The sequence below is a fragment of the Lates calcarifer genome, linkage group LG16_LG22, assembly GCF_001640805.2.
Source record: "Lates calcarifer isolate ASB-BC8 linkage group LG16_LG22, TLL_Latcal_v3, whole genome shotgun sequence".
Taxonomy (NCBI): Eukaryota; Metazoa; Chordata; class Actinopteri; family Centropomidae; genus Lates; species Lates calcarifer.
The window spans coordinates 25,007,172-25,023,144 of NC_066848.1; positions in this window are offsets into that span (position 1 = coordinate 25,007,172).

Below are 15,973 nucleotides of genomic sequence, written 5' to 3' on the forward strand. Positions count from 1 at the left end.
AGTAGATTAGTCTATCTACATGGACCCAAAAAGGTCCAGTGATGGATCTCGGATTTGAGTTCCATTTGAGTTAACAATAATAATACAATTTATTTAATGGCACCTATCATGGTACAGAGTAATGAAACATACAATAAGAATAAAGCACCAGTAATAAAACATCAGTGAATTCAACAGTAAGTTGTCCAATAAGCCACAGCTCAGTGATGAAATGATCAGTATAAAGTAAAATGAAGTTGGTGCAGTTAAAGTGAGTGGAGTAGTGTAAAAAGGTGGTTTTAGGAGCAGTTTTGAATTCAGTGATGGAGTCCAGTATGTGTGACTGAGATGGAAAAAGGAAAAAGCCCTGGCACCCATTGTGCTGAGGTTGGTGGCTGGTTGTGCCAGATTTCCCAAATGGGATATCTGCTGGGTCATTTTTGTATTCACATTCAATTATTGTTTTCTATTATTTATCATTTTAAACATTTTTATTTATCTAAATTGTTTTTATTTTCATTATGTAACTTATGTATATCCCATATGGTGGCTAGGTAGATTAACTTTTGGTCAACCAATCAAAAAGAAGATTACTGCTGAAGATTACTGAAGTCTATTGGGTGACATCACAAAGCCAGACTACACATTGCAAGTCTTATGATTAGTATTTTCTGTACAGAACAACTTGAAAATCATATTCAAAGCACAATGACAGTTTGAAGGGTTGTTATTGTCCACCAGTCAAGTACTGTACAACCTGTCTGAAATGATTTCTGTCTCATGATCATTTGGATCAATTGCAAGGATGTCATGGAAGACTTACATGGCTGCAATTGAGACTGGATTACCAAATTGGTAAAGTATGCAGTGGAACTCCCTGAAAGCTCCAGGCTTACTGTATATCATCTGGTTTGTGTTCATTAATAGAAAATATGTTTTTTATAATGCACAACAACTGAAGCACAATATTAACTGATATGATAATAGTTTTGACATGGGCGGTACTTTATTAGTGGCTCTTTGTTATTAGAGAAGCAGATGACATTCATCAGTTTATTCTGCACCGTACAACTAGTTGGTTGCTGAAGTGTGTGGCTACTCATCCACTACCAAGTAAGTGAACACATCACATATATGTGATGTATATAACACATGTAAGTGTATGCTGACAGTTTGATCAATCTTACCTTTGCATTGTCATCAAACACGCAGACAAGTCTGAAGACAGAGAATGAACATCCATACATTACACCCTGGTTGCCTCAGTTTCAGCAGTGACTCAGCAACAAATCCTGCCTCACCTACAGCAGAAGAAGCAGTCAGTACTCTCTAAAGAATCATATGGGGGATTAGATGCATCTGTGCTTTCTCTGTACCAAAAAAAAAAAAAAAAAAAAAAAAATCCATACTGAAACCAGCATTAAACATGTTAGTACTTACTAAGCCGATGGTGAAGTAATATGTCTAAGTCTGTAACAAATTTCTGCCAAATTTGGAAATTGAGGTCATAGCCCAAGGACAGTTTAGAGAGATGTTATTACCTTGGTGGAAGTATGATCGCTCTAAAATTAGGTTTTTGAATCTTTTTCATACATAATATAAACATCAATATATTTGATATATCTGAATTTCATGGGAGTGGTTGTTCCTCACCACTGTTGCTGTCACTACAGTCAGCTTCTCTAGGTTAGGATTCCTTCAGTGTCAGTGGTTCAGTTTTTTACTGGGAGTTGAATTATCCTCAGAGGTCTCCTCCTCTCAAAGCAAATGGACCAGGTTTCGTCAGGGCTGTTCAGCGAACACAGGATAACTTCAGATCCAGATGTCTGACAACTAAAACCCTTCAATCCTAACATCCTAAAATTGTGGTGATCAAATGAAACAGACCTTGATTATAAAATTACAGGTTTCTCTAAGTTTAAAAATTACTTGAAACATTTGGGATAACATAAGCCCACAACTCAACAAAGTTAAATATTATATCTTTAATGCTACAACAATCTAACAACCACCCACAGCTAATAATACTTTGTTATTTGACTATTTGCCTCAGCCTGCCTTGCATCATGTTGCTTGAATTTACAATTTCTTGTTAATTTAATTAGTTGCTTTGTAGCAGGAGTCAGTCACAGAGATGTGTTACTTGCATCCTGCTGTTTTGATGTCCTCCTCTACTACAGTAACTGTACTGTGTGTGAATCCAGCTAAATGTTAAATCATGCTTTTGATGCTGTCACTTTTCCTACATTGAATAGAATACCATTTTAAATACATTTCTCCACACTTCCTCAGACACATTCAGTACCTGTGGGAAATGTTGGGAACATTTTGAGAATAAATGGTTATAAAGTATCCTTATATATCAGGGAAAATGAGCTGTAACCTCAGGCTGGTTCATGTTAAATGGTCAGAATACACATTGATGGGGCCTTGTCACCAGCCACTATCTCCAGCTGTGAGAGGGTCAGCCTCCCAATGTTTTTGAGTTTTGCAGCTGTGTGTTGAGAGACTGTTAGGCTGCTTTCACACATGCACTGCAAGCCTGAACTTTTCTAGACATTACCTGGTGGAGCTATGGAGCTCAAATGATTTGAGTGAGTAAAAATATCTCAGTTTATGGTATGTCCCCCTTTTGCTTTAATGACACTATGCCCCTGAGCTGACATGGATTCCACAAGCTTGTGCATAACCATGTTATCCCAGCATGGTTTCATAATGTTCCAGAGAGCATCTGGTGATGTCCCAGAATGCCTAACTTTCTCAAGTCTTCAAGTACCCTCATGAATATTCAGTGGAATTGAGGTCAGGTGACTGTGGAGTAAAGTCTGTGACAGTCAGGACTCCTTGGTCTTCTTTGGTCTTCATGTAGTTCTTGCAAACCTTTGAGGTTTACAAGAACTACCTGTTTGGAGTCATTATCCTGAACAACAGGGGTGACACAATTGTTGCTTCTCAGGTCTTTCACCTTGGAATAAGTGACCTTTGACCCATAGCCTGTACCTGGGACAGGCGACTAAAGTTCAGCTCAGTTGCTTCTGTATTTGTGCTGAAATCCACTGTTTCTACACAGCCCTGGCTCTAGAACTGGAATAAGCCAGTGTCAACGTCCAGCAGAAAGTCTGGGGACCCTTCCCACTGGCTAAGGAATAATTTAAAATGTCAGCGAGAAAATCTCTGTTGTCTGTTAACATTATGTGTTAAACCCATACCAATTTTAGAGCAAAACATGGCCGATTTTGTGCTTATCTGACTAAAAGGCATCAGTGTGTGAAACGTGGGAATAACAAATCAAATTTCTGAATTTTCTTTACAAAGCATTGTTACATAGCATTGTTACATCCTTTAATAACTGTCAGTTTTGCCAGGCTTGCTATCAAACTCATCAAATTATCTTTTGATGCCATATAGAACATATGTATTGATGTCACGTTAGAATGTGAATAAGACAAAATTTATATTGAGTCAGAGGGACTGATAACAATAATTTCCATATAACCACCATGAACAAATTTGTTGTTTCTTATTATCTCTTTGGCAGAACATAATGATCTACATTGGCATTTGTCCCTATGTAAAGCCATTATTGGAGATCTTATACCCTTACATTACTTCTCTATTGGATTGGTAATCTGGACCCTATCACACTCACTCCAGTGACTGGTTTATACTTCAGGCACCCAGCATTAGCACTGAATTTTGGAAATCTGTTTTTGGCTTCTGTGCCTACGACTCAAATGTTTTGGACTGGACTGGAATGTTTTGCAACATACTTTAAAATGCAATACACTAATATTCTAAGGTCAGTTCAAATCCCATCTAACAAACAATTCCACCCATGAATGCAACTGCTTATAATTAGCTTGTAATTAATTTTATTTATTTATTTATTTTTGGAAAAACGGTGTCCTTGAAGTTTGTTTTATGTTGAATTTAAAGAACAAATCCTGATCAAAGATAGCTCTGACATGCCTTATGTTGGAGCTTGAAGCTAGGGCATTGGCATCTAGTTTGTCAGTAGACAGTACTTTGGGGCCAAGGACAATAATTTTGGTTTTGTCTGAGTTCAACAGTAGGAAATTGCTGTTCATCCAAATCTTAATGTCACTGGGGCATGCTTGAAGTTTGGTTAACTGATTAGTTTCATCAGGCTTCATTGACTAGTATATTTGCGTATCATCTGCATAACAGTGGAAGTTCATGGAGCTTTTCCTGATAAAGGATTGATGGACAAGGTGAATAAAATTGGTCCAAGCACAAGACCTCGTGGAACTCCATATCTAACTTCTGTGCACACTGAGTATTTGTTCTTCATATCTACAAACTGAAGATAGAAAGGACCATTTTAACGTGGACACTCAATAATCCATAATGACAAAGTGAAAACATGTTTTTCGAAATGTTTGCAAATATATTAGAAAGAAGAAATCTCTTGTTTAGTTAAGTATTCAGTCCCATTCTTCCTGACAGATCCACTCAAGCTCTGTCAGATTGGATGGGAAGCATCTGTGTTCTGCCATCTTCAGCTCTCTCCACAGATGTTCTATGGACTTCAGCTGGGCCACTCAAAGACAGTCAGAGACTTATCCTGAGGACACTCCAGTGTTGTTCCAACTGTTGCCCCAGTTTCAGGTCATGTGCACCACTGGATTGCACCATCAGGTTAAAATGCAACTATGAACCGAAAGAAATGAAAAAAAAAAAAAAAACAGTTTTATATCTTCAGCTTGGAAGACTACTCCATTTGCCCCACTACCCTCTGCACCCCTCACTGTATCATCCTGTCCACCTTCCACTCCAACAACAGCATCATCATCATCATCAACAGCACCATCAACAACAGCATCATCAACAACATCATCATATGTGTCTGTGTGTGTGTGTGTGTGTGTGTATCTGTCTGTCAACCAGGCACAAAAATAAACTCTAGTCTGTAGGTCTGAAGGAGGAACAATGCTGCTGTAAAGCAGTAAACTATATACATAACTATTTACACATTTACAGTTATTTGCACATCACTATTTGTGTTTATGGTTCTGCAGCATGCTCCACTACTCCAGGACCCTTCTTGTCATGCCAGTCTGCAAAGCAGTTTCTGTGTGCCAACAGACACAACACAATACCACAGTGACTGCATTTCCAGGTGGCACATTTGCCACAATTTGTGCAGCACCTGCATCCTTTTGTGGCCATACCATTTGAGCTCCCCCATCTTATGGTGGCACCCCCAGGTTCCTCGTCCATCGCACCGGTGTTTAGGCAGACTGGCAAACAATCTGGTCCTCTTTTTGGGGTGGGCCAATTCTGTGAGACACCACCATTCACCACAGACCAGCAGCCAGCTCCTCCATGAACTCCAGGCATGACATGGGCTTTTTCTTTGATGCAGAGCACTGCTCCTTGTATAGAATATAGGTGTTTGTAGTACCTATATCTACAAAGTGCCACAGCAGCGTTCTGTACCACTTGTCGGTCTTCCTGCACACCAAGTAGTACTGGATGAGCTGGTCAGAGAGGCCATCACCCCCCATGTATAGTCCATCACAGCATCAGGTACTGGGATGACCTTCTTCTCCCATCTTCTAGTCTCCTTGTCCTTGACATTTCTCACCACACTTTTGGCCACTGAATGGTCTGTTGATGGTGGAGCACACTGACACCTCTCTGGTGTCCATCCATTTTATGAACAACAGCTCCTGTTCCCTGATCCATTTGATGGAACCCCTGGCGTTTTTTTTTGGTCAGGGCAATCACTGTTGTTCTTGGGGTGTCTCTTCGGGTGTCCCGGTAAGTGCCACATGCAACATAGCCCTGCTCATAAAGCTCTCTGAAGAGCTTAGGACTTGTATAAAAATTGTCACAGTAGAGGTCATATCCTCTCCCCACATGTGCCTCTTCCATGAGTGACATGACCACATCATAAGAAATTCCCTGTCCAGAAGTGAACCTACTCTTGCCTTGTGAAGTCAGCTGTGTGGCCACCAGCACAAAAAGGTTCACCCCCCATTTTTTAGGCTTCTCCTTCATATACTGGTGCATACCAATATTGGCTTTTGTGGCAACCATGCGCTCATTGATTGCAACTTGTTTCCTGGGTTGCCACAGAGCCCTGCACGTAGCCCTAATGTTGCAGTAGAGTGGCTTGAGATGGGGCAGTGGATCATAATCAGGACTTCCCTTTTTCCGGTCATTGATGACATCTCTGTCTGGGTCACTCGTGCCCATTTTTTGCAATGGCCAAGAAAGAACTTGTCTCCGGTCATTACAGTGCGAGGAAAGGAAACACTGAAAACGGAACGTTGCCTCCAGTAATCCACAAGTCTTGGAAGTTTGAGGATGGCCATGTAAAACAACAATCCAAAATAATGAAAAAGCTCAGTGGGCCACAGTTCAAACCATTTGAATTTTTCCCCTTCGCAATCTCTTTAGCAGCATTGATGTTTGTGTGTAGGCAGATTGTTGTCACTTCAAGAAAAAAAAATTCTCTGAATAGTCTGACTGGTGGATTGTCCTCACTGATCAAGGTCTCTCTTGGCGCAGAAACTGCTGGCACATTTATTACACTCATTTATTTTCCTCTCACAGTCACCATGTGGATTACTGATGAAAGCCATGTCCGATGTGGTGCTCCAAGCTGCAGAGACCTTTAGAGGCAACATCAACATGCTGCACACCTGAGGTGGACAGCGGTGGAAAGGCCACCTCCCCTTCTTTTCTCACTCCTTATGAGGAAGATCAGCACTGGATGTCCTCATCATCCACTGTGGTGGCAACAGCAAGCGTTTTGAATTTGGCCTTTAGGATCCATTTTGTTAAATGTCAAAAATATAACACATCCCTGACTGTCCTGGTTAATGTTGAGTTTACTTTTTATGTTCATTATGGTTGGAAAATAAAGAACATCTGTAGCCACAGCACTGTTACCACCTCTGTTCTTCATTATGAAGGACAAAAAATGACATAAGTATAAATAAATAAAAACATTAATAAATGTATAAATAAATAAACGCAAAATAAAGACATCTGGTAATATAAAACACAATTTTTACATTTATTTATTTCTACATTCAGTTATGTATTTTTTATTTATTGCTACATTTATTTATTTGTTTATTTCTGTATTTCCACATTTATTTATTTATGTATTTGCGTATCCTTGGCAGTGACCCAGCGCAATGGCTGCAGGTGGGAGACCGCTGGCCAACCAGAAGGATGAGCGCAATGGATATGGTAACCAAACATCGCTAAGCCCCCCCTCACGCAAGCCCACCCTCAGTCACTGTTGTGGCTTTAGTATGCAGCCTATTATAGATTACAAAGGAAATAATGGCAAATTACTGTAAAGATAATTTTGTAACATCAGAAAGAAGTAGACATAAAAGACTACAATATGCATTTGAAAGCTACATTCACAAAATAATCTGTTGGCGGAGTATTGTGAATTTAGAGGTCATTAAAGGTCATTACATACAAGAACAGCGATGTTCTTGCACAGTAAAGTAAGACAGTATATTGGTGTACTTTAAGCTAACGTTTGGTTGTGGTTACCTTAGCTTTCACTGTCTAATCTATGTTTAGCACACTGCCATACAGGGCATACTGGGTTTGACTTTTCTCTTTTATTTGAAGCACCAGGGGGAACTCTTCTGTTTGGGGGTGAAAAAGTCACTTGATCCCGTCCACTTCCCAGTTGCTTCTGGACAGTGATTTCTTTGTTGCTGCCGGCCGGATGATTGGTCATTCATTCCTAAATGGTGGACCATGCCTAGGTGGAGTCAGCCCAGCAATCAGCCCAGCAATCAGTGCTTTAGAGCATTATCTAAAGCCATCTTTAATTAGTTTACTGGGTAACTTAACAGATGTTTTAAAATAACCTGCTGGATCAACTGTTATAAGAGCTATAGTCCATTGTATCAGAGGGGCTTGTTCACAATTCCAGAGCTACTGAATTAATATGTAGTTGAGAGTGCTACAATGTCATGATTGTACCACAAGTTACAGCTCCTTGTTTAATAAGGGATTAAAAAAACAAAATTAAAAACTCCACTTAGTCCATGTATATCAGGCTATTTCATTAGTTAAAATATTCTACAAATGCAGGTGTGTAGTACAGGACTTCAGAATGGCCTGTCCCTGCATTAACAATTGAAACACAATAGTTGTATAATATCATATAAGGTTGTTAAAATGTTGACATACCATATAGGACATAGAAAAAATAAATAAATTCAAACACCAGTGGAGACCATACAGATGAACTTCGTTGTCAGGATTTAGAAGGCCTTCACTCTCAAGGTTGGTAAAGATAGTGCAGATGTAATGTAAACATGTAAACATCTCTCCAGAGCCCCTCTGTTCTGATGAAAAAAGTAAAACTGCAAATAATGATGTCATTCAGTGAAAAATTCTGTATTGGACTTGCTGTATGTAGGCATATGTCATGCAACATATGCTACACCCTATGAATATATAACTTGAATATGCCCCCCCCCCAAAAGAGATATAGGCTATTTTGTAAGGAGAGGAGGAGGAGGAGGACGATGATGACGCAAACTGATAAATCAATAGGTAAATTAATTATCAATTTGTGTCAATTTATGTCTACTTTCTAATTTAAACATCATCAACACTCATGAACATCAGTGTTCATGATAAAAGTAGAAATGTTCCACAACAATGAGGCGGCAGTTAGCTCTGACTCTGACACAAAAACTCTTTTAGAGTATGAACCTTTGATTAACATAATGTCTAGCAAATAACACTAATGGCCAGGTTAAAACTTTGGTCTTATAAAAAAGTGAAACAATCTGTGTTGCTATCTTGTTCCAAAAAATAACATATAAATAAATATTTGGCTAAAAGATTGTTACCTTTGATTGTGGACACTCCAGCCAGCAACATGTGATGCAACGTCATCATTTTCCCCTCCTTTAACCAACTTCACACGAGATGGCACACCATAGACGTCAACAGCTTCTAGAAAGCTTCTCAGGGCTGCTGCTGCACGATCGTTGGTAGCTGCACCCAGCTAGACGATGAGACGACTAAAGCCATCAATGCCACCATGCACAACAATAAACCATCTGTATGGGCATAGATGAAGAACAATACTACAGTCTGTATCATGCATCATATGTAAATTTAGGCCAGTGTGACACAGAGGTCTACCTAAATCAAGCTCTTGCACCCACCTCTCTCTTCCTCCAAAACCCACTCAAACATTCTAAATAAAAGTCTTGATGAATGAAGTTGCAGGTCACCATTTCTATGCTTTTAACTCCAGTTCACATACAAAATTTACATTGAAATATTCAAACACATTTACACCCAAACAAGTGCATTCATTCAGTTTATGGTTCTATGGAGTGTTGTGATTTAAAGTAGTCCTTTAATCCATCCACTATGAATAAATCAAATCTTAGCCGACTACACTGCATTAAAAATGATCTGATTTTCAAGTCTAGAATTATGTACTGTACCGAGGTTGCCATGATATTTTGTAAAAGTAGTTGGGATCGTTTATGTTTTCCAGATACCTTATCAATTTGTGATTGTCGTCGATATGCCACAAACTGTTTGCGCTGGTACAGAGTAATTAATGCATCTTCGTGGGTTTAGCTGCAATGTGCACATCAATGTGCCATGAGGATCCACGCGCCAGATGGATTCCTGCACACACTGTCCTATAATGTACAAGGAAACAGAATTAGGTGTACTCAAAAAATAAACTGACCCATTCCCAATCTTGCAGTAAATTCACAAGTAGCCCAAAATCCAGCTGTCCAGCACTTGGAATAAGATGCAGACAAGATGCAGAGAGCTTTGACTGGTGCAACTTTAATTCTCTCCTCTTTTCACCTCACATTCTGACACCGTGAAAACTATATGGACAGAAATACAAATGCCACAGTACCATATTATTTCCACAAATAATGCATAGAAATCATGTTTACATTTTTAAACTTAACACAAATAATTTTAGTAAACTTAAACAACGAATTTTTACATGAAATTAGCGTTTTAAGTCGTTATGAGTTGTAGTTCTTATTTAAATAAAAAATAATGACAGTTCTTTGTTTAAATAAAATGAACATCGTTTACAATGAATACATCAGTCTCCTCCTCTGCTCAAGGCTAAGTTTGAGCTCAGCCTGCTAGCAGCCTATCTTCCACACACACCTCGCAGTGACATTCCTTAAACGTGACATACAAACGACACAAACACGAAAATTCCCTTTCACAAGTTTCCACGCAGAATTTGACAAGTAAATAATTTGTTTGCATGTTTTACTAACTCTGGGGCAACGTGAGCATGTCGTTACGACGAGACGGGAGCGGGAAGTCTAGCGTCAACAACAATAGGAAGTAGTAGAAGAAGAGCAGTGCTCTTCAAAATAAAAGCACAAAACGTAAAGTGACAGAACTGCTTCCTTTACCACGAACATAATTTTCTGCCATTTACACCAGCCTCGCAATAAACAAGCAAGTTCTTGGGTTGAGAGATAGAGACGGAGAGAGAGAGGGCAGAACACAGTGCAATGCAAGTCAAACATACAGATGTAAAGAGTAGTAATGAAAAGGCCAATGAATGATACTGAGTACAGTAGTAACTATTACAACGAGTTCATATTATAGAAGAAGCAGTAACAGAAATAACTAATAACAATTATTGTAGCAGCAATAACAATGCCCATTTACATTTTATGCAACTTTTTGTTTCCATTCCACTACATTTCAGAGGTAAATATGGTACTTTAACAACGTTAATTTGACAGAAGGTTAAGACATTAAGATTTTACAAAACAAATTCAAGTAAAAACCTATAACATTTAGGTGTTTTTTTAAGGTGATGTTTCACTACAAGTATTAGGAACTGCTTCAGTGCTCTTTGTCACTGATTTTCAAAGTCTCTGTGCTCTACTGGAGAGATGGAAAACCATTCTTCCAAAACAATTCCCTTGTTAGGTGTTTAGATGCTGGTGATGGAGAGCACTGTCTAACATGCTTTGAAATTTCCCATAGATATCCAGTACACAAACTGGTTTTGGCTATAATTCATATCATTTTCTTACTCATTAAAACCATTGAGTGTAGACTGACCCTGCATAAGTTGTCACTTGTCTGTGTGACAAACTAATTTAAATTTGCTCCACCTGAACTAATGGTACCTACTCATGAAGGCATCAGTATTAATGATCTAATCATATAACATATAATATCCTGACAGGTGCCACAATGAATACTTAATCAATTCCTCTGTTCTTGTATTTAAGTAAGGGTCTCAATGCAGGACTAACTTTAATGGAGTGTTTTACATTGTATTGGTATAAGATCTGAATGCTCCTTATACCACTGGCAGAGAATCACTGCATTAACATCAACATAATGAAACTGGTAAAATGATCTATGCCTCTGGCTGTCTTTCTTGTTCCTTATTTGATGAAAATCAGTTTAGTCAAAACTATTTGAGATTTGCAATATGGAGGACCAGAAGCTTGATTTTGACATTTGATGAGGATATATAGTCGTTTTGTATCTATCCACAAAAATGTACAGCATCTTACCCCATCTAGTGGTCACTCACTATCAGGTATTCATCAGTGTAGGCCCACATATACAAACGACCATGTCACCTAGAAACTGCATATTTTTCGACTAAATGAAGCAGCTACATTAACAAGTTTCAGCACAGTTGCCAGAGGGGTGAATTTATTAAGCAAGTCTTTTTTTTAAGTCTTTTTCATGCTGGGAACTTTTTCTGTATAAACTAAGACCAGGATCTTCCCCTAACCTTAACCAAAAAAGTTAAGTAATTCTGGAGTCACTACAAGTTTAATAATAATAATGTTTGACATTTTTTTCTTTTTTAAAAAACTGCTTTCCAAAGCAGGTTAAGCAGTTAGAGCAGATTGCGTTTTTTGTCAACACCATCTCTGACCAATTTGTAACACTGTCACAAATTTAGCTCAACAGAGATGGTAGTCACCAGAAACCATCTTTCCTATTTTTAAATGAAACATAACTGTCTTAAGATTTTTACATGAGACCTTTTTTGTTATTTAATGAAACTTAGATTTTCAATGAAACTTTTGATTTTTTAAATAATCCTTATTTGTGGTTAATATCCACGAGATAAGATACTAGATTGAATAAAAGTCCACTTTTAAATTTCAATGAGTGATTATTTAATAGATTACATTTAAAAACAAGTCAACCAGTTTTTTTACTAAGTTACCAAGCAACAATCATGTAACCTTCAAACAAAATGAAACCAGTCATGAGGTGGGCTGCCTCTCATTAATGAACCCAGTCAGGTTTTCACTTGCATATGACACATGTAGGCCTCCATAATAGATTGTTTTGTTTTTTCCCATATCTCAACTGGCACAATGACCCTTTGTAACATGTCAAATTTCATGAAGCTTTAACTTTCTGGTAGATGATACAGTATGCTGCCTCATGTCCACACATGGTGTTGCTGATAAAATAGTTACCATCAGAAAATTCCAGGGACCACAATTGGTAAAGATTGATTATTTGGTGATAGGTTATTTGTGGGAGTAGTGAAAAATGCATCAGCTAATAGTAAGTTTAGAGTATTTCATATTAGAAATTGCTCCTCTTTTTAAATGTATTTCTTGTTACAGCTACTAATAGGAAGAGAGGATTGAGGTATATCAATCTGCGCTCAATAGTCCAACAGTCTATACATGTTGTATTTATTTATGAATTTTAAATGAACTGAAATCTCTCATTTACAAAAGTATTCAGACCCTTTTCTGTGGCTCCAAACAGTGGTCAGGTGCTTCCTGTTTAATTAGCCACATACTTGTGTATGTAAGGTCCCACAATTCACATTGCATGTCAGGACAAAAACCAAACCACAAAGTCCAAAGAACTCTACTGTAAGTAGACCTCTGTGATAAAGCTGTGATGAGGCATAGACCAGGGCATGGATATTAAACTATTTGAAGCTTTGAGTGTTCCCAGGAGCACAGTAACCCCAATAATTCTGAAATTAAACAAGTTCAGAACCAGCAGGACCCTTCCTACAGTTGGCTGTCCAGCCAAATTGAGTAACCAGGCCAGAAGGGCCTTGGTTAGGGGGGTGACCATTAACCCGAACAAAGCTTCAGAAGTCCTTTGATACAAGTCACCATCATCAGATCAGGCTAAATGTGGTAGCCTGGTCTGATGGATCTGGATTTCTGCTGAGGCAGCAAATGGTAGGCTCAGAATTTGGCTTCAACAGCAAGAATCCATGGAGCCAACCTGCCTTGTGTCATCAGTCCAGGCTGCTGCTGGTGGTGGTTTTCTTGACTCACTTTGGGCCCTTAATGCCAGTCAGTCATGGTCTGAATGCCACAGTCTATCTGAGTATTGTTGCTGACCATGTTCATCCCTTTATGGCCACAGTTTACCATCTTCTAATGGCTACTTCCAGCAGGATAATGCTCCATGTCACAAAGCTAAAGTCGTCTCAAACTGGGTTCATGAACATGACAGTGAGTTCAGTGAACTTCAGTGACCTCCCCAGTCACCAGATCTGAATCCAGTAGAACACCTTTGATGTGAGTAGATGTGGTAGAACAGGAGGTTGGCAGCATGAATGTGCAGCTGACAAATCAGCAGAAATGATGTGATGCAGTCATGTCAACATGGAGCAGAATCTCAGAGGAAAGTTTCCAACATCTTGTTGAATCTATGCTGCTAAGACCTGAGGCTGTTAGAGAGCAGAGGGAGGAACTAACTAGTATTAGTGTGACGTTCCTAATAAAGGAAGGATAAAAAGTCAGGATGTTGCAGCCTCTTCTTTGACTTTCACCATTTTAATTTTAATAGAATGAAAAGCCCCCATTTTTGTGGAATTTGTGGAAACGCCATGCCACAACATGTGGCATGATGGAAGATGCAGTACTCAGTGAACTCACTAGAGGGTAGTACAAGTGTAGAAGTACAAACTGGAGGCTGACTCCTTCACACACACACACACACACACACACACACACACACACACACGTGTGTGTATAGATATATATATATATACTGTGTGTGTGTGTGTGTGTGTGTGTCGATATATTTTTGCTGCACAATAACTTAAGTTCCTCAACAAAAATAGTTACAATAAAAACATTTTATATGAACTTTATGTTTTGTCTTTTTAATTTCACCCAGAAGAAATGGCAAATTTTTTGATTATAAACATAATTCATCTGACTTATTTAATTTACCTGTTTGCTCAAGAAAATGAACTGAAATGTTTTACTGAATGTAAAAATAAAATACAGTTGCAGTTGGCACATGTAAAATAAGGAGATGTGTGTTTTTGTAAACCTCACCTCTGTGACTTAACAAGCTCTGACCATTTTGATTAAGTCTTTCTCCTAAACATGCTGGGATGAGGTTCACCAACAGGTCGTCCACTTCTTAAACATAAACAAAGAGCTGTGCATGACTCAAAACACCACTGAGCAACCTGAACATCTGTGCGGATTATCTGATCTGCCCTCAGCTCACTCTGCGCCTTCCAGGGAGCAACAGTCTTTTTCTATGGGCAGAGTCAAAACAAGGAACGTTGATTGCTGAAGAATTCATTCATTGATATAAATCTCTATGACTATAATTTATCATCTGCATTTCAGCAGTGTCATCTCATATGTGTTATAGATTTAGACAATTACACTGAAAACGATTAAATGTCCTCAATTAGGTTGATTTTGTTGCAGCATATAGAAATAAAGAACATCACAAAACAAAGGAATAATTATGCATGTTATGCATGTTAAAAAATTATACATTTATATGAAGATGTGGACTTTTGAGAGAGACAAAACAAATTAATTTAGGAAAACACTGATACTTCATTTTCTTCTTTTTATTTTTAACCACACCATCAGTGCATAAGCTTACAGTGCAGCCTGCAGGCCTGTAAGTCATTTTATATCTGCCTCATGGCGTTTAGGGCATTTTATGTTATTACTTCAAATGATAGCACTCAGAATATTCTTTAAATATCCCTCGGGACACTCATTGTAAGTAATTTGATACGCCGTAGTATCCTTACAATATTTATCTCTGGTCTGATTAATTGAGGGGTTGATGTTGACACTAATATTATACAGGCAAATATTCATTAGGAGAGAGTGACAGAATAAGAGAATATATATGAAGGATTAGCCTTGTTGTATTAAATACATTTTTTATAAGGGTTTTTTTTTTTTTATCCTGATACTGTTGTTTTCACCACTGTCCAGTCAAAACCATGTATCTCCGGATTCTGATGAGAAATGTGTTAAATTAAACCAAATACCCATTTGAATATTTGAAAAATGCACTGTAAAGGACTAATTAACTTAGTTCACCAAAAGTTGATATTTTGGATGTGCATAGTTTCAGATCAAAAACTATGTAATCAAAATGCACACACCAGTAAGTAGCATTAGATTTAGAAGAGAAAGTCTTTTGAGTAACCAAAATCAGAAACAATGGTCTGCACAGTTCTGGATCTCCAGAGCCACAAACCAAGTCAGCAGTAACACTCCGAAGTCTTGAGCAACACCTCAACTCTCTGTATCACCATCACAGCAATTCTTCTCTAGGTACCAGTCTGAAGCCAGACTTTTAAAACCCACCAATACTCCCATTCAAACCACACCTGGTCAAGTTTGAAAACATGACTAGGGGATTTTAATTAGATGCAATTAGAGATGCCGACCATGCAGAGAGCTGGATGCACCCCCTGCCTTTTAGACTGGAGAAAAAAGATGCGCTAATTAGGCCAGAGGCTACTTTTATTCATGTGACCTGTGGAGACCCCGCGCAAGCTGTTTAATGTCACTGCTCTGACAATTAAAACAGGAATTCATTTGAAAGAGCCGTACATGTTGACATAAACAGACACCATTACATTCACTGCAGTGGGAAGAGTTGTCTATGAGCCTTGAATGGCCTGTGTGAATGGACAAACACACACAACAGGTGACCAGCGGAGGAGGAG